The sequence below is a fragment of the Lissotriton vulgaris genome, chromosome 10 (assembly GCF_964263255.1).
Source record: "Lissotriton vulgaris chromosome 10, aLisVul1.2, whole genome shotgun sequence".
Taxonomy (NCBI): Eukaryota; Metazoa; Chordata; class Amphibia; order Caudata; family Salamandridae; genus Lissotriton; species Lissotriton vulgaris.
Window position 1 is genome coordinate 97,957,723 of NC_141698.1, and position 19,308 is coordinate 97,977,030.

General features: G+C 47.0%; 1 protein-coding gene across 2 annotated transcripts in view; it reads right to left on the reverse strand.

Annotated features, from left to right (window-relative positions):
- INTS1 (integrator complex subunit 1) overlaps window positions 1-19,308 on the reverse strand; it is a 536,581-nt gene that overhangs the window by 8,466 nt on the left and 508,807 nt on the right. The gene's annotated exons all lie outside the window — the stretch shown is intronic.

Here is a 19,308-nt window from a genome sequence, read left to right on the forward strand (position 1 = left end):
TCCCAAGCCATTTGCAGAAGACACATTTCCTTTGAAAGTGTCTTTATGATGAGGGGGATGATACTGTAAGGCAGATGGCCCCGCTCGAGGCTCATCTTACCGTGCCGGTCTATTGTCTCAGCCGTTCATCCCATTAGGCACGTCCCTTTGATGCCTGTAGCTCGTGTTTCCCGATACCTCCCCTTTTACACCCTTTCCCATCTCCCCACTGTTTCCATCTTCCTTTGCACCTGTCCTTGTTCCCTCTTCGATCTGTTTATTGTTGATTGGAGTGTACTAATGGTGGGAAGATAGGTTTTTACAGTTGGGAACCGCCAAATGTTTCCGCACTTATGTTCCGGACCCTGAATACATCAATGCGACACCCTTTCGGGGATAATTATGGGAACCAAGTTGTAAACCTTTGTGTACCATGTAAACGTATGGGAGAAATGTGTATATAAGGAGCGACCCACTTGCAGCAATTTGAAGCAGTCTCCCCAAGTTGCACGTGTTGTACTTGCTGTGACTTCTGTGTTCCCTGCAGTAATAAACCTCGAATCTTTGACGCCGAAGGAAGTGTCCCGTGTCTCTGTCACTTGTACTCCGGAACAGGTTACCCACGAAGGTTTCAGGTGTTGTCCCCTGGCACCGCTGGGTCTTAAAGAACCCAGTCCTTCAGTTGGCGCCCAACGTGGGGCTGCATCAGTGGTACCGGTCCAAGCCTGACGATCGTGAGGAACTTCGTTTGAAATCTCCGAGGGAAGGTGCACTCCGCTTCATCGATCCTGTTGTCGAAATAAGTGGCCTGAAGACTTTTCCCGCGAAGATTCCCGCCTCCTAACGGCTGCGACGGACTGCTGCCCTGACTGTAGACCTGTTTTGGCGCCTGGCGTAGACCTTGGTATAGCGAGACGATTGGCGGGCCTTCCTGGTGACGCCATTGATCTTTGAGTTAAGTATTTGTGGGTCGCTCCCAGAGTTCTTGGTTGTGGTTGCTTAGTTGTTGCATGGTTCCATTGCATTTGTGGTTCTTGGTACTTTGTTGTGATATTTGACGACTGCAGCCGCCAAAGACCGAGGGTTTTTTGCTCTTTACTGGGACTTGGTAAATCCCGTAACCCTTGAAGTTTGTGAAACTCGGCTAGTGTGCAAGATGCCTGGTCGCTGTACTCTGTTTAGTTGTTTCAGACGTTGTGGTACGGATTCCCGACTGAAGGACTCTTGTCCGATACCTCCGGTTGGAACTCCCACTTATGAGCTCTACAGTAAGCACGGGCTAGGCCCGATTACTTTTAATGAATATTGGATTCGTTACACCAAAAAAGATGGTGTCCTTAGTTGGCCACCTCATGGTAGTTTCGAGACCCCGATCTTAGATAACCTCGAGGCAAAATTGTTTAAGAAAAAGTCAAGGCCGGCCATGTTTGATGCTTTTTGGTTGTGGCGTAAGGAAGCCCGACAGAAAGAGATCAGACAGACTAAACGTAATCAGAGAGATGGTGTGGCTACTATTGTAAAGAAAGCAGAGCAGTTCCAGCGTGATAAGGAGGATAAGGAAAAGGAAGTATTTGATAGGCTACAGCGTATGTCGATAGATAAATGCTATCCTGTTTAGCCTGCGGAGTCGGATAACAAGGAAGAATTAGTTGAGGATCCTTTAATGTCCTATCTTATGAAATCACCACCTCCGTATGTACAGGGTACCGCGGCTCCTGTGGTTCCCTCTGTACCTGCTCCTCAACCTGCACCCGTTCTTCCGACTGTTCCCGCTCCTTTGTCTACTGCTGTTCCTACTGCTCCTCCGCTTATACTTCCACATACTCCTGCTCCCGCTACCGCTACCGCTTTACTTACTCCTGTTGCTTCGTCTGTCTCTACTCCTTCTCTTGTTAACCCCTTATGCTATTCTTCTCCATCTACTCGAAGTCGTACCTCTCCGGTTGCGGCTAGCTTCTTTAATTCTCTTGGCCCTGTTCTTGGGTCCGCTGGTTCGGACGGTCCTCAAAGGCGTAGCCAGCTTCCTGGAAACAGGGAACGTGCCGCGCTGTATAACATGGCGATGGGTTGGATGACATATCCTCTTAGAAATCCTCCACGTGCTGTACTTGACACGTTCTGTCAATTCAATATTCCGACGCAGAGATACGTTTTCGAAGAAATGTGTAAGGTTCTGCGCGATCAAATATCGGCCGATGCACCTGATGATGTATTGACCGCTCTGTCCGATCTACAGCTGCAGTTTTCGAGCGGAATGATAGTGGACACCAACGTTCGACGTGCTGTCGAACGTTTGTTGTCTCTCCGTCCCTCTCCGATACCTCAAGCCTTGTTCGTTGAGGACGTTGAGAGGCAGTTAGATGCGTCTGGTCAGTTTCCCATGCGTGAAGTTCCACCAGTGTGGATGCCGGGTGATGCCGCCCAAGTTCCGCCGATTCTGCCACATTTCCAGAGAGTATGGATACATCTCCCATGGAAACGTTCTGAAGTTTTGCAGGTGAAGCAATCTTTGCCTGATCCTCGCAAAAATCCTGCAGGATATTATAAGGAATTGTCACAGCTCGTAGACGCTACGATAATGAATCTTGCCGATATCGATATGCTGTTTGGCAATGTCGTACCGCAACCGGTATGGGCTAAGATTCGTCAGGAAGATCATGCAAACGAATTGGGTGGTGATTGGGCTGCCCTTACTGCGGCAGATACACGACAAATTGGTGGGGCTAAGCCCGAACAGCTCATTACGGCTCTCCCACAGAGAATAATTACCCTAATTATTATTATTATTATTATTGAATTTTGTACCGCGCACGGTTACCATGAGGCATCCCAGCGCTTATAGAAACCAAGAAGCAGGCTACTAATAAAAAACAGAGAAGCTACAGTTATTCTGGGAACAGATACGTTTTCAGATGTTTCCGGAATCTGAGAAGGTTTGGTTCGGACCGCAGCGAGAATGGGAGGGAGTTCCAGGCGAGCGCTGTATGGATAGAAAAACTCCTGCCCCCTGAGCGGGATCTCCTGATTCTCTTAGTCTGAAGGAAATGTTTATTGTCAGAATGAAAACACTTATGCCAGCTATGAGGGTGAACTGGGACAAATTGTCAGCTTGCAAACAAAAGAAGGACGAGAGTGTCTCGGATTTCTTTACGAGATTCGAGGAGGCTTTCCTCGACCACAGCGGTCAAGATATGGGCACCGAAGGTGGTCAAAGGTTGTTTGTGGACAAATTTGTTTCAAATTTACTGCCTGACTTGAGCAATAAATTAAAAAATTCTGAGAGTGCGTGGGCTGTTTCTACCTCTGCTCAAATACTGGCTACGGCACAGTATTACGAGAACAGAGAAAAAGAGGAGAACGACCGTGCAGATAAAAAGACGAAAGAACTCAAAACAAAAGTGTTGTTGCAGCAGGCTTATCCTCCGCGTTCGAATCAGAATGCTTCACAGCAAAATAGATCGCAGTCGCAATTGAATAGGTTGCAATCTCGAAATGACTCCTCTTCCCAAAGATCTTCGTTAGGGTACAATCAGTGTGCCTATTGTAGACAGGAGGGTCACTTAAAATTCAACTGTCCTGTTCTAAATGATCGTAATAATGGTAACTCCTCTAGAGGAGGTCGTGGTGGTTCTCAGCAGACATCACGTGGTAGGGGTCGTGGTGCTCAAAATGATCGTTCAGATAACTCATCGAATTCCAATAACTGTTTTGATCAACGTGGATCATCGCAAGGACGATCTGCGCAGTACAATGTAGACGATTATTAAGTCGATCAGGGAACTGACGACAGTAATTACTAGGACAGCCATAGACAAGGAGAGGGAGTGGTATCAGTTCCGGTTGATCAGAGAGGGCCTTACGTCGCAGTTGCTACATCGGGCGTCGTTGAGCCTTTTCTGTTGGACACTGGTGCAGCGAAAAGTTCCATAATGCATTCGAAACTCCCTGGCGCACCTTTGTCTGGCTTAACAAATGTTTCCGTTGGATTCTCTGGCGCCCCCGTTAGCAATCCAGTTTCACGCCCTTTGTCCCTTGCAATTGGGCCACGTGAGCTCGAAGCTCCGTTGATTTTGACTACTGGTTGTGGTGAAAATCTTTTGGGCCTGGATTTGCTAAAACGTTTGTATGCGACTTTGTATTGTTCTCCTGCGGGAGTAAAGCTTACTTTGGGTGAGAGGGTTGTCTCTCCTATGTACTTGTCTCTCGATAAGCTTCCACCGGAATTGAGCTCTCTTCCTGCATCTTTGTGGGCAACGGGTCCCAATGATGTGGGCCTGCTCGATATCTCCCCTTATGTTGTTCAGTTGAAATCTAATGTACGATTGCCACGTATTCCCCAGTATCGAATCTCTCTTGATGGTGAACGAGCACTGTTAGCGATCATCTATGATCTGATCGAGAAAGACGTTATTGAAGAAACTCGGGGAAACGTGTGCAATAGCCCTGTACTGCCCATTCTGAAACGCACCGATCCTTCGAAACCGCCTGCTTATCGTTTTGTTATCGATTTACGGGAGGTAAATAAAATTGTGATTCCTCAGTTCCCTGTTGTGCCTGACATCACGGCGCTACTGACTCTGATTCCAGCTTCTGCATCTTGGTTTTCGGTGATCGATTTGAAGATTGCTTTCTTTAGCATTCCGATTGCCGAAGAAAGCAGAGACCTTTTCGGTTTCTCCCTTGGTGGACGTAGTTTCCGGTTTAAACGTGCTCCTCAGGGCTACTGTGAGAGTCCATCGATTTACAGTCAAGCCTTGAAGGGTCAACTGGATGCGTTTGTGTTGCCGGCTGGTGCGGCTTTAATCCAATATGTCGACGACTTATTGGTGGCTGCAGATACTCAGGACATTTGCAAAATTGCTACGGTGTCGTTGCTGCAGCATCTCTGTGACTTACATCACAAGGTGTCCCCTTCTAAACTCCAATATTGTTATCAAGAAGTAACCTATCTAGGTCACTTATTGTCAAAGGAGGGAAGGCGGTTGACCCTAGAGAGAATTGCAGCAATTGCGCGAATGACTGTGCCAACAACCCAAAGAGATGTGCGTGCCTTTCTGGGCATCACGTCATACTGCAGACAGTGGATCCCGAATTTTTCACTGTTAGCGAAACCATTGGTGGCTCTCACGTGCAAGGATGTTTCAACTCCTTTACCATGGACGGAAGAATGTCAGAAGAGTTTTTCTGAATTGCGTGACTCATTGTGTTCGGCTCCTGTGTTAGGTACCCCTGACTACAGCAAGCCGTTTACATTATATGTTCACGAGAGGGAAGGTTGTGCTTTGAGTGTCTTAACGTAACCTTTTGGAGGAAAGCAACGTCCATGTGCATATTTTTCCTCGACCTTGGACCCTGTAGCTAGAGCATTGCCAAGTTGCCTGAGAGCAACAGCGGCAGCTGCGGTGTCTATCCGACAATCAGCAGGATTGGTCATGGATAATATGCTTACGGTGATGGTTCCGCATGCAGTTGACACTCTTTTGAATCGTACGAAAACTCAGCATTTGACGAGTGCGAGGTTGTCTGGGTACGAGTTGACGCTGTTGGCAAGTCATATTCAGATAAAACGCTGCAATGTTCTGAACCCGGCGACTTTGTTACCAATCAGTACGGAGTCAGATGAAATAGCAGAACATGACTGTTATTTGAGGACTGAAGAGGAAACAAAAGGTCGAGTGGACCTTAAAAACACTCCTTTGGAAAATCCAGATGGAACTTTGTATGTGGATGGTTCATGTTTCAAATTGCCAAATGGTGATGTGACTACTGCGTATGCTGTTGTAACTTTGAATACTGTTGTGGAAGCTGCAAGATTGAATCAGAACTCTGCCCAGGCTGCAGAACTGATTGCTCTCACTAGAGCGTGTGTGTTAGCGAAAGGGAAACGTGTGAATGTGTTTACTGACAGCCAATATGCATTTGGCGTCGCTCATAGTTTTGGACGATTGTGGAGAGAGAGAGGGTTTATGACGTCGCATGGTACGAAGATTCAGCATGGTCAGCTTGTCAATGATCTTTTGGATGCACTCACGTTGCCTAAGCAGGTAGCGATTGTTAAATGTAGTGCGCATCGTAAGGTGACGGATGATGTCGGTCGTGGTAATGCGTTTGCGGACGAAACTGCTAAGGAGACTGCCCGGAACCTTAGCACTCGAATGTATGTAGCGAGTTCGGTTAGGTGGCCTACAGAAACGATAATGTGTGAGGATACTATCGAGAGTGTGAAAGCGATACAGAATGAGGCCACCGAGACTGAAAAGACGAAGTGGAAAGAAAGTACGGGAAAGTTGGATGCGAATGGTTGTTGGGTCGATTTGTCGGAACACAAGAGATGGATGTTGCCAGATGCGTATGTGCTAGCTGTTGTGACGATGGCACATGGGTTGGCACATATTAGTGTGAAAGGTATTTGTAAATTGCTGTCCCCTGTGTAGAAGAATGATGGTATCACGAAATGTGCTGAACGGTTGGTTAAGAATTGTATGGTGTGTATGTTGTACAATCCTGGTAAGGGAACCCCAACACCTCCTGGCCATTTTGCTCCACCATCATGTCCTTTTGAGGTGATTCAATTAGACTTCATCCATATGGAGAGATGCAATAACCTGAAATACGTTTTAGTTGTGGTTTGCGCGTTCTCCCGATGGATTGAAGCCTACCCTCTCAAAGACAACACTGCCCTGTCGACTGCGAAAATCCTGCTGAAGGAATACTTTCCTCGGTATGGAATGCCTCGGATTGTATGGTCTGATAACGGAAGTGAGTTTGTGGGGAGTGTGATGAAGAGTGTGTGTAAGGGCCTTGGAATTAATCAGAAATTCCATAGCGCCAATCATCCCCAGTCAGCTGGTTTGGTTGAAGGGTATAATGGCACCCTTAAACTAAAGTTGGCGAAGATTCAGGCTACGACTGGTCTTTCGTGGCCTGACGCTTTACCCTTAGCTTTATTGTCAACAAGGGCGACAGTACACTCCCGAGTAGGGCTCAGTCCCTACGAGATAGTGTTCGGTCGTCCTGCAAATATTTGGGGGGTCCCTAGACCTAAACTGTTTTCACATCTTGAGTACCCCATGTTGATTGACTATCTTCATGATCTGACTGCTAAACTGAGGTTAATTCATCAACAGGTCTTTGAAGCACTGCCGATGCAGACGGAGGGTCCAGGTCACCAGCTGCAACCTGGTGATTGGGTGGTGACGCGCAACTTTAGCCGAAAACACAGTTTGGAACCCCGCTTCACTGGACCCCATCAAGTCTTGCTGGCCACGAGGACTGCTGTTCGATTGGAGGGACGTAAACATTGGGTGCACGCCACCCATACTAAAAAGGTCCCTATTCCTTTACCAGCAGACTCGTGGGTGAAGAAAGGCATCGCTTCATTTGAGACCGAAACAACATCGAAGTTCGTTCCTTTCAGTGACGCGCAGCTTGTCGGAGACACCTCAGTGCAGCAGGAAGATATTGTTGAACATTTGTCACCAAACTCAAGATTTAAACATTCAACTGATCCACAGAACTCTGTTTCGTCACCAGACCAATTGTTTGAAGAACAGACACGTCCTGGGAGACATCGTTATTCTCTTCGTTCTAACGTTAAAGATTAATAAAATCCATACTTTTGATTCTCCCCTGACATACTACGTTACCCTCAACGTTGCTACTCTTCAGTCTGAACACCCGTATTATTGTGATTGTTTTTGTATGTATTGAGTTTCATTCCACCTGCGTTTTTGTTCCCATAGCTGAGAGACATTTTGTATATACATTGTGAATAAAGGCCGTAGGGCCGTGCGTGTACTTCCTTCTGGTTAGTAGGTCTTGACGCTAGGTTAAAGGCCGTCGGTTCCTGGGAACCCCTAGGGATTGACTACTGCTACACAAAACGAAGTGCGTCAAGAAACGTTGCGGACGGTCATAGGGGATGGCGTTTTCAAAGCTGATGGACTTGGAAGAAGCTCAGGCGCAAAGATTCAAACTGCAACAACTTAGTCGTACCAAATGTTTTGTGTTTCAAGTGTTCGTATTACTTTTGACTGTTTCTGCACTATTGGCGGGTGGGGTGTATTACATGATGTCGTACTTCTTACCTTCTGCCATACCTACTCCTACTTCTGACCCTAAACTTACCTCCACTGTATCCCCTCATTCTTTCCCGAACACGAGCAGGCTAGACGTGCAGAATTCCAAAATAATTCCTTTATTCAGCTCCTTCACCAGCACCAGTTAGTGGTTAACACTACTAATTGTTGGGTGTGTGGGCTGATGCCACATACCACGGATAAGGGAATTCCATATCTGGTCTTACCGTATAGCTCCCAGGGTTCAGCTCGAGCATTTCAAACAATGTTTCGAAGCGCACTAGATTCTTACCCCAGTCGAGAGCCACGTTCTCCCTACTTTGGCCCTGGCTCGTATCATAAGCCTTTGTCTATAGCGATAGAAGATTTAGATAGAGATATCTATGAGCCGTCGCTCATCCCAGAGGAAGAGGTACAAGCCTATAGGGTCCTGAGTAAGGTCGAGTATAGTGCGCTCACGAGTGAAAAACAGTTTAGAAGCTCGCCTCCTATATGGGTCGTACCCCACATTGGAAATTTTTGTTTAATGGGTCGTGGCCGAAGATCGAAAGCTCGACTTGGAGAGAGTGCTTGCACAGAGAATTACATTCTGCCGATGGTTTCGTCCCCTGTGTTTCTGGCTGCCAAGGGTACATACTTTGTCTGCCATGATCATGCGTATGCATGGTTGCCCTCCGACTTTGTGGGCTCATGTTTTATCGCAAATCTGTTGCCTCCGACGTTCACTGTAGATGGAGACTATCACAAGACTAGAGTTGTGAGGGGCGTAATTAGCGAAGAGGACACTGCCGGTCAAGAGGCAGGAGACTTTTTCAAGGGTTTCCTCCCGTTTTGGGGGCCTATGGCTAATAGTAGGAACCTGAGACAATTGACTCGAGTGGTGGAATCGACAGCTAATATTACTGCCAGTGCCCTTGGTAATATCACCACAGAACTTCAGGCGGATAGGCTTATGACGTTACAAAACCGAATGGTTTTAGACGTGATCTTAGCAGATCGCGGTGGGGTATGTAAGGTGATCCATTCGAGCTGCTGTATTTTCATTCCAGATAATGCTCCGACTGTTTATCAAGCCATCTCAAAGTTGCATAAGATCTCTGAGTCCATACACGTGGACGTAGGGGATTGGACGCTGCTTGGGTGGTTTTGGGGCTTGATGTCGACTTGGGGTTGGAAGATTCTGATGATTGTCGGAGTCGTTGTGGCGTTCCTGTTCACGTGCTGCCTTTGTGTGCAGTGTGGACCTGCCTTATGTGGCCTCTGTGCTACGACGTGTATAAGGCAACCACCTGTTACCAGAGGAGCTCGGTTGGACAGAGCGATGTTACAGCAACATCTAGATGGTCTGATGAATATCGAATATGATTCCGACTAGTGCTTGCCTACATGAGGGCAAAAGGAGCGTCTGAGGTTCCGTGATAATTGTAAGTGGTGTTTTCGACTCGCACGAATATGGTCGAGTCTGGTATCTACGAACCGCAAATGACGAGTTCAGTGGGTGTGCGCAGTTTCGCTGTGCTAACCTAAACCGTTCGTCTGTTTCGTGGGTTTATCCATCTGTACCCACGGGTTCCATCTTAGATACGGCATCCATTTTGTCTCTTGCCCTCAAGTAGCCAGCGAACGGACGTTGTCCGCTTCGCGACCCTGGGATTCCCAAGCCATTTGCAGAAGACACATTTCCTTTGAAAGTGTCTTTATGATGAGGGGGATGATACTGTAAGGCAGATGGCCCCGCTCGAGGCTCATCTTACCGTGCCAGTCTATTGTCTCAGCCGTTCATCCCATTAGGCACGTCCCTTTGATGCCTGTAGCTCGTGTTTCCCGATACCTCCCCTTTTACACCCTTTCCCATCTCCCCACTGTTTCCATCTTCCTTTGCACCTGTCCTTGTTCCCTCTTCGATCTGTTTATTGTTGATTGGAGTGTACTAATGGTGGGAAGATAGGTTTTTACAGTTGGGAACCGCCAAATGTTTCCGCACTTATGTTCCGGACCCTGAATACATCAATGCGACCCCCTTTCGGGGATAATTATGGGAACCAAGTTGTAAACCTTTGTGTACCATGTAAACGTATGGGAGAAATGTGTATATAAGGAGCGACCCACTTGCAGCAATTTGAAGCAGTCTCCCCAAGTTGCACGTGTTGTACTTGCTGTGACTTCTGTGTTCCCTGCAGTAATAAACCTCGAATCTTTGACGCCGAAGGAAGTGTCCTGTGTCTCTGTCACTTGTACGCCGGAACAGGTTACCCACGAAGGTTTCAGGTGTTGTCCCCTGGCACCGCTGGGTCTTAAAGAACCCAGTCCTTCAAGGGCTGCATCCAATGGTGGAGAATGCAGATTTTGGGCTCTGCAAGGTACGTCGCCAGAGATCGGTGCTTAGGTGACATGAATTCAGGGTTGTCCATACATCATGGAGAATTGCCAATGGGGGAGGGGCAGAGCAGAAGCGAGCCTTAGTGACGCAGTTCTGAACACAGTTGTCCAATAGCCAGACAAAGCCGGGCAAGACAACAGGATATGGTGCTAAATACAATTATCAAATTAAATTTTCAACAGATGTTGTGCGGCAGCTGCTTTGAAATCTCTAATTTCCTGGGGGACCGGTACCAATCATGGAGGATATTAAAATATAAACATTTCATTTTAGATTCACAGAGTGCTCGGTCATGGTCAAGGAGGAGGGATGCCCAGTTGTCTAAGGAGTAGGCTTTATGGAGGATTTGCCTGCCAGCATAGTCTGATTGCGAAAAGGATGGGAGCGGAGTGTGTGGCTTTAATGAGCACCCTGCATAATTCAGAGGCCTCACCCTCAGTATTGGCTCAGGGTTTGAATGTAGTGAAGAACAAGGGCAGGGAGGATAAGCTTATCTTGATATTGTTTCAAGCCTTAACTGTATTGTAAGAAGAGAGAGGAACCCCTTGAGTTAATCAAGGGAAGTGGGGTATTAGACCCAAAAATTAAACTAGTTCCCTTGAGACATATACAGGATAAGCTGAGACTTAGCTATCAATCAAACAAAGATAAAATCATGAACTAATGCAATTCTAAACATAAGATACACAACAATTTATTAAAGAAGCAATAATAAAAACAGTTTACATCATGTATACATCATACAATTTCTAAGTAACAATTAAAATTTGAACTAATAATACAATCTATTGTGACCTGCACAATACAAAAGACAGACAACAATTTTTTGTAAAACATAAAAAATTGTAAAATACAAGTGGTACATTCAATACTACAATTTCATCACTCCCTTGTTTTATAGCCACAAATTTGTATATCAACAAGGGAGGAGAGGACTTGAATTGTACAGGAGTTGGGCGTCGACGCGTTTCGGTGGTTCTGAAGCAGATATGATCCACCTTTATCAAGACTAAGGTTCGATGTCTGTCTTGTTTCAGGGTCTGTACAATTCCCCGGTGTACATCTGTAAAATGCGGTAAACGGATGGGTCTGGAGATCAATTCTCTTGTCACGTTTTTAAGAAGCAATGTAGGATAAATTCCTGTCTTATCTCTTCGAGATGTTGAATGATGGCACTTTATGAATTGCGTAGATGTACAAATTAAAGTGGTTCCTGAAGAAGATCAGTCAATTTCCATCTCTAAAATCGAGTGAAGTGTCTTCTCCAGTAAGGGGAACAATCACGCTGTTTCTGGGGGTTCTGGTTCGAATGATATGATTCGAACCAGAACCCCCAGAAGCAGCGTGATTGATCCGCTTAATTAGGGGAGATTCTATTCCCGCTCGAGGAAACTGCTAGAGCGCTCCGCCTAAAAAACATCAACATTCATTGACAGCAAAAGACGCTAACCGTTTCCCAGCAGAACCATGCAATCATAACGTTCTTCTTTCCCTTACTGGAGAAGACACTTCACTCGATTTTAGAGATGGAAATTGACTGATCTCCTTCAGGAACCACTTTAATTTGTACATCTACGCAATTCATAAAGTGCCATCATTCAACATCTCGAAGAGATAAGACAGGAATTTATCCTACATTGCTTCTTAAAAACGTGACAAGAGAATTGATCTCCAGACCCATCCGTTTACCGCATTTTACAGATGTACACCGGGGAATTGTACAGACCCTGAAACAAGACAGACATCGAACCTTAGTCTTGATAAAGGTGGATCATATCTGCTATAGAAACCACCGAAACGCGTCGACGCCCAACTCCTGTACAATTCAAGTCCTCTCCTCCCTTGTTGATATACAAATTTGTGGCCATAAAACAAGGGAGTGATGAAATTGTAGTATTGAATGTACCACTTGTATTTTACAATTTTTTATGTTTTACAAAAAATTGTTGTCTGTCTTTTGTATTGTGCAGGTCACAATAGATTGTATTATTAGTTCAAATTTTAATTGTTACTTAGAAATTGTATGATGTATAAATGTAAACAGTTTTTATTATTGCTTCTTTAATAAATTGTTGTGTATCTTATGTTTAGAATTGCATTAGTTCATGATTTTATCTTTGTTTGATTGATAGCTAAGTCTCAGCTTATCCTGTATATGTCTCAAGGGAACTAGTTTAATTTTCAAGCCTTAACTGCACACTGCTTCTGGACAACAATATCAGCCTATTTATCAGTAGTTGCCGGCATTGCTTGTGGGTGGGGTCGGAGGGAGGTGAGAGGGGTCACGGGGGGATTCACGGGGTGTGTCCTCGGGCAGGAGAGGGGTTGTGAGGGGTCGCAGGGAAATAAAAAAAATCGAATATTAAACTTACCTTTCTACCGGGTCCCGCGTCTTCTCGGCTCCTGCTCTCGTACCTCAAACAGGAACAGGAATCCGGCAGCCAGACTCTCTCCCCAAAGCCAATCACAACACTGCAAGCAGCATTGGGATTGGTCAGGATCCTGCCCTGACAGGGGCTAATCGGTTGGCCATGTTCTCCATGACAAGGGCAGAGTGGCAATAACTGGTTTGAGCGGCCCGAGAGGGCCGACCAAACCGTCTTTGCGCACTCAGGAGTGGGCAAACCACTCCTCCCCATTCCTGATAAAAGAGCAGAGCAGCCCTGCCCACCCGCCCGCCCGCCCGCAATACGCAAAGTAAACAAAATTATAATACCATTTCGTTATTACCATTTTATGTTTTGGCTTTCGTGGAGGAGCAGCCCCTGATTTTTATGTTACTGCAATGCGCTTTGGCATCACTTCTGTGAATTTTTTCTGCACCCACAAATGGCAAACTTCAAAGAATGAACTAAAGGAATGAACACAAGCAGCCTACCAAAATCCCAACGATACATGTAAACTAATTAACTGAGAGGCCACTCTTTTGCACGGGGAGGAGGGCGGGCAGGAATCTTTGAGGAAAATGAGAGTATCCAATAGGAACAGTGTTGCCGAAGGTAATTAACTTGATCTTCTGATGGATACTTCTTTCTGCACATTTTTAACCTTTAGAAAAAGTCCCCAAGGAATGCTAACATTGAAGGTGGGATTGAGGAGTGTCACCCTACACCAAAAAAGAGCAGAAAAACACACAGGTCCCAATTATGAAAATGCCCATTGCTCCTTGCAAGAGTCTAGGCAGTAATGGCTGCAAACATAAGGAGAAAACACCACTTTACATTGCCACCTGTGCCCTTAGTTCTAGTGGAATGGCTAATCTTCCCCAAATCTTAGCTTTTTTTTTTTGTTAAGTTCAACGTGAGGAACAAGTTACTTACCTTTGGTAACACACTTCACCTGAGGAGCTGGTCTAAGGATTGTGACTGCTATCCTGTACTTTGGTACACTGTGTGTTTCCCCCCTGATTACCTTTAAGAAGTGCCTATCGGTCTTCAAGTAGACTAAAGCCAAGATGGCTGAGTTGGAGCCCTTGGAATATGAATCCTATCCTTCTAATGAAGCTCAAAGGCATTACCTATAAGATGATGTAGTGAAGGCTCATGACCTAAGGCCTTGACAGCCGCCCTTAAACCCATCACAAGGTAACTTGAGCAATATGCCAAAAGTCAGGGATGTGCCCAACCGTCTAGTTCCAACTCTGGGCAAGAACTGTGAAAAAATACCAGAAGGCGAAAGACAAATCAGGCTCCTAGCCGCATGCTGAAGTGCTTACTACTAGACTATTGCAAAACTACCTAGCATGGCTATTGTACAGCACCTAACTTACCAAACAAATTCTCAAACCTGTCAACTCATAAGACCGGCACAGATACAGACGCTGATCAATCTAACTAGCCCGACCAAAACAAGATCTCCCAACGCAAACGAAAAAGGCAAGCAGATCCTGCGAACTTGTGGGAGTGCAATCTGTTGATAGCAAACCCCCGTAATTTGACCCGGAAGACATTGTGCACCAAAGGTCGTCCGACAGGGTTCCATCTTCCGCTATGAGGGAACATCTGCATACCAGAATTTGAAAGAACTTTGATAAGGAGGTACGTAACAGGTTGTGAGCAGAAGGCCCAAAACTGGATTTGTCATGCAGAGCTGCCGACACCCCTTATGTAGACCCCTGCAAGCTCACCTTTTTGAAAAAATATGGGAAAGACCCAAAGAAGGGTACAGACTGCGCTTGGCTTAGCAAGCCTGTCTAGACAAGCTGCTGGATGTGACAGGGCTATTTGATAAAAACCTGTAGTTGGTATTGAAGGAGAAAGAAACAGGGCAACCTATTGTCCCGGATACACTTGCAGGCAGGTCTCAATGTGAAGTGCGCCTATAAGGTAACGCTAACTGCGCTTTCTCATCAGAACAACTCAAATCTCTGCTTATGCGCATTGACCCTAAACTGGTTGTTCTCGTCTCGGATGAGGCAGGCCCGTTTGCTTAAGGACTTTTATTTGGAGACATGTTTGTCAAAGATTTCAGCAAGTTCGTCAGTACCTTTACGGCCTAGGATAAGGCTCAAATATCTTTGAGGAAGGTCTTTCAACCCCACCTTTTTGGGAGGGCCCGTCGAAGCCAGGGGCATTCATCATGCCGACTACAATTTCAGGGCCCCTAAAGAGTTTAATGCCTACCACAAAAATTGGCAAGACAGTTCCAGAGGAGGAGCCCAAACTGCCAAGCCAGGTCTTCCGTGGACCGGAAACAAGCATCCTGGGACTGGTTTCGGGGTAACACCACATATCAGCCAGGCTAGCTTGAATCCAGTGGCAAAGTGAGCAAGGGACCCACATCTGGACATACCCTGCCAACCTAGGGCGAACAAAGCAAACAAGGAGATAATAGACGGAGCGCTGAAACTTTTCAGACACTCACCCCCCAGTTACAGATCTGGGCTGAATCCATCATTGTTCTTTAGCTTACTTCGCCACACCAGATCACATCCAGCCATATGCAAGTCAGTCTTGATCCTGTGCCTCATGGGAACAGTCCTGCCCAAACTACCAAGACAGCCGAAGATATACACAATGCACACAATGCTTTTCAATAGAAACAGATGAGTAGCACGTAATACACAATGGTCACCAGGGGGAGACCAAATCAAATACTAAAATAGTGGTATGCGAACCACGACTCGAGTCAAGGCTATACCGGGAAGACATAAAAGTGCCGGGGAGCCAAGGAACCACCTGAGGTAAGTAACTAGGAGCCCCACGGAGGCCATGTGCAGAGTGGGAACACGACCTTAGATCAATGCAAGCCAATGGGTACGTCGCAGTAGCAATTTTTAAGAAGGACCCTTCCCAGTGGACCCAGAAGAAACCCCGTGGAAGACAGAAGGTTGGAGAGCCATCCCACTTGTGGATGCCTTAGGAACCAGGATACCTGCACCAGGGAAGCCGGGTGCATAGGTGTGAAGTGATGTCGGAAACCGCTGTCGAACTGAACAGAGGTCTTCATGAAGATGTTGCTGCTGGAGAAGGTGAAAGTGTGCGGTGGAACCCAAAGGTGGATTCCGGATGTGAAGAACCTGCAAGCAGAGGGAACAGAGTCATGGGTGACCAGGAGGCACGGAAGACTAATGCCCACTACGTTTTGCAGGAGAGCTGATGGGGACCTTGATACTGCAGCTCTGTGGACCAATTGACGCTGTAGAAGATCAGGAGCCGTACACCATCTGTTCCACGTCGGATGTTGAGAGTTGAAGTGTTGGTGTCCGGCGGGAGCACCAACAAGCCTTGGCAACTGCAACCAACATGGAAGTTGAAGAATTTGCAATGTCGGGACCAGCAAGGTATAAGAGATTTACCACAAGCAGGGGAGCCAGGGCAGGCCCGAGCAATCATGGGAGCACAAAGAATTCAAAGCTGACCATCAAGAGGACACACAGGCCGGACGCACTGGAGTTGTAAGAGTAACTCGAGCAGCTTACCAAAGATGCAAGCCCATGATACAAGTGATGCGGTGAGGGTGAAGGTCTTGGTCACATGAGATGCTTGAGGTTGGGGCTACTTGGAGCCTGAAGATCTTGGTGGAGGAAGATAATAAGCCTTTGCAACTGCTAGTCGACGCGGTGCACAGGGGTTCGGTTCCTTGGGCTCCAATGAAGGATACTGGCCTCAAACTTGGTGAGAAGACAGGGCAGGCCTCGAGGGATGAGAAGAACCACTACCTGAGTTGCTGACCCTTTCGGAGTCCGTGGGAGCTCAGGATCAACAGACCGGCCAGCTTAGTTGCAGTGCCTGCATATGCAGGGAAGTGACTCCTTCACTTCAAGGGAGATCCCTTGAGGTGTCTTGAATGCCCACAGGCCTTGGAAGGTTCCTATATGGTGCACAGGCACAGACGTTGCAGCAGACTAGCAGAGTGAGAAGTTTAGGAGCAGCAGGAGACTTCCCGGTTGCAGCCTTGATACACAGAGCATAGTCCAGAGTGCCCAGACGTTTAAAGAAGTGGTGTCTTGAATGAATCTTGTCCCATGACGAATCTAGGGACCCACCCACAGGTAAGTCCTTAACGACCCTTAGGAAGGCATTGGGATGATTCAGGGGTCCCTCCCTACGGAGCGGCTGGACGAGGGGGAGGATACTCCCTGTCCTTTGTCCAGTTTAGCGCCAGAGCTGGAGCCAACACCTCCCTGGACTGGACTATGCATGGAGGGCACCAAGTGTGCCCTTCATACAGACTATGTGGCACCGGTAAGCGCCCCCACCATGCCCCAATCCACTGAACCCTGTCTGGGAAGTGGTCACACCCCTTGCGACAGGATACCTATTGTTCTGCCTTCCCCTGCCCAAGTGTGGCTCAGCAGTAGGAGGGCAGAAATGTGTCTCTGGCCAGCAGCAGCCCTAGCTTGCTATCCGGGTTTTGAAGACTGGTACCGGGAGCACAGTTTTACGGTGTATGGAATCATACCTCCCACACCGTTTATGGTGTGGGGGTATGATTCCAACATGTTGGATACCAAACATGACAGGGTTCGATACAGCCAGTTTAGAGATGGTCATTGCGTAATGACGTGGTGCCCCTCTATATGTTATATGACCGTCTCACTTACAACCCAGGAGAATGGACTCCGTCGGCTGTAGGGGTGCCCTCACACTTAGAACCGTCACCCTGCCTTAAGGATTTACTTATAGGTTTTAAGTGAGGAGACCTTAGATATAGGTAAAACTATATCTTTCATAAGTGATGCTAGCACCAGCTTACACAGGCTGCAATGGCAGGCCTATAGTTACATATTGAGTGGTCTCCCATGGGTGGCATGCTTCAGCCCATGGGGGAGCCTTTGTGTGCCTATGCCCTGGGTACATTAGTACCATATACTAGGGATTGATAAGGTTACACCAGTTTCCAATCTAGGATGTATCTAGGTACTTACCAACCAAATTTAGGGGAGAAAGCACAGAGACGGGGGTCCTGGTTAGCAGGATCCTAGTCAGAAGGAAAATGCTACTTACCAGTATGCATCTGTTCTTGGCATGTAGAGCTGCAGAGTTGTACACTATGCATTAGATCGCCACCTGGTGTTGGGCTCGGATGATTGCAGGTTGTTGTCTTCTTGGAAGAAGTCTTTGTAGTCACGAGATAGGCGACTCCTCCCTTGGACAATACTGCGCATGGACATCGGCTCTATCCTTAGATTGTTTTTCGCCATGATGGGGAATGATGGAGTCAGTAGAAGTAAAGAAAAAAGGATGTCCATGCGTGTGCATCTAAGTAAGATAAAAAACAGGAACGGATACAAGTCCCGGGGAGGCGGGAGGGCGTGTACAACTCTGCAGCTCTACATGCCAAGAACAGATGCATACTGGTAAGTAACATTTTCCGTTCAAGGCATATGAGCTGCAGATTGTACACTATGCATTGATTGTGCAGCAGTGTCTCCCTTAGCGGTGGTCACCTGTATCCGTTGCAGTAGTTTGAAAGAGAGTTCTAAGGACAGCTTGGCCTACTGCAGCTTGCTGCTTGGCTTGCACGTCAACACAATAGTGTTTTGTGAAGGTGTGTGGTGTAGACCATGTTGCTGCCCTGCATATGTCCTCTAGGGTTATGTTTCCTAAGAAAGCCATAGAGGCTCCTAGTTTGCGAGTGGAGTGCGCTCTAGGAGGAACTGTTAATGTACGTTTAGCTTTAATATAGCATATTTGTATACACTTTACAATCCACCTTGCAATCCCACCTTTGGAGATGGGGTTGCCTTTGTGTGGAGGAGAGCAAGATACAAAAAGTTGTTTTGTCTTTCGAAAGGATTTAGTTCTATCTATCTATACTACTATTATAAAGAGAGAACTTGCACCTTTTGGCCAGGTAAACTCGGGAACCACAGCGCCAATCTACACACCCGATACATCGTAGAAAACGTCAGGGTGTGTAGATGGTTATAGGCTATAAACATTTTCAAAATAAACGTTATTTAAAAAGATATATTTTTTAAAAAAGTAGTCCCCCAAATTAGCGTCGACCACGACGTGCGTGGTCACGTCAGGAGCAGGGGAGGAGCGGCTAGGAGCGTTGGACTGAGGAGCGGAGGCAAAGGTAAGGCAGCAGGGGGCAGGGGTCGGGGCAGGCAGGGGTCGGGGCAGGCAGGGGTCGGGGCAGGCGGGGGCCGGGGCAGGCGGGGGCCGGGGCAGGCGGGGAACGGGCCGGGCGATAGCTGCACTTATCATTTCTCTCGATGTGTGGATGACGAGTCAGTGCAGCTATCGGCACCAATTGTAGCGCAATTGCAGAACATAACTATTACTAGAAACACCCAGGGTGGGTGGATGAAGGAACCCGTGGAGAAGTGAACAGATGGAGCAACGAGTGTGTGAAGGAATGTTTTAATGAACATCTGAATGAATACATATGAATGAATGAAGCAACATGCGAGTGTCTGCA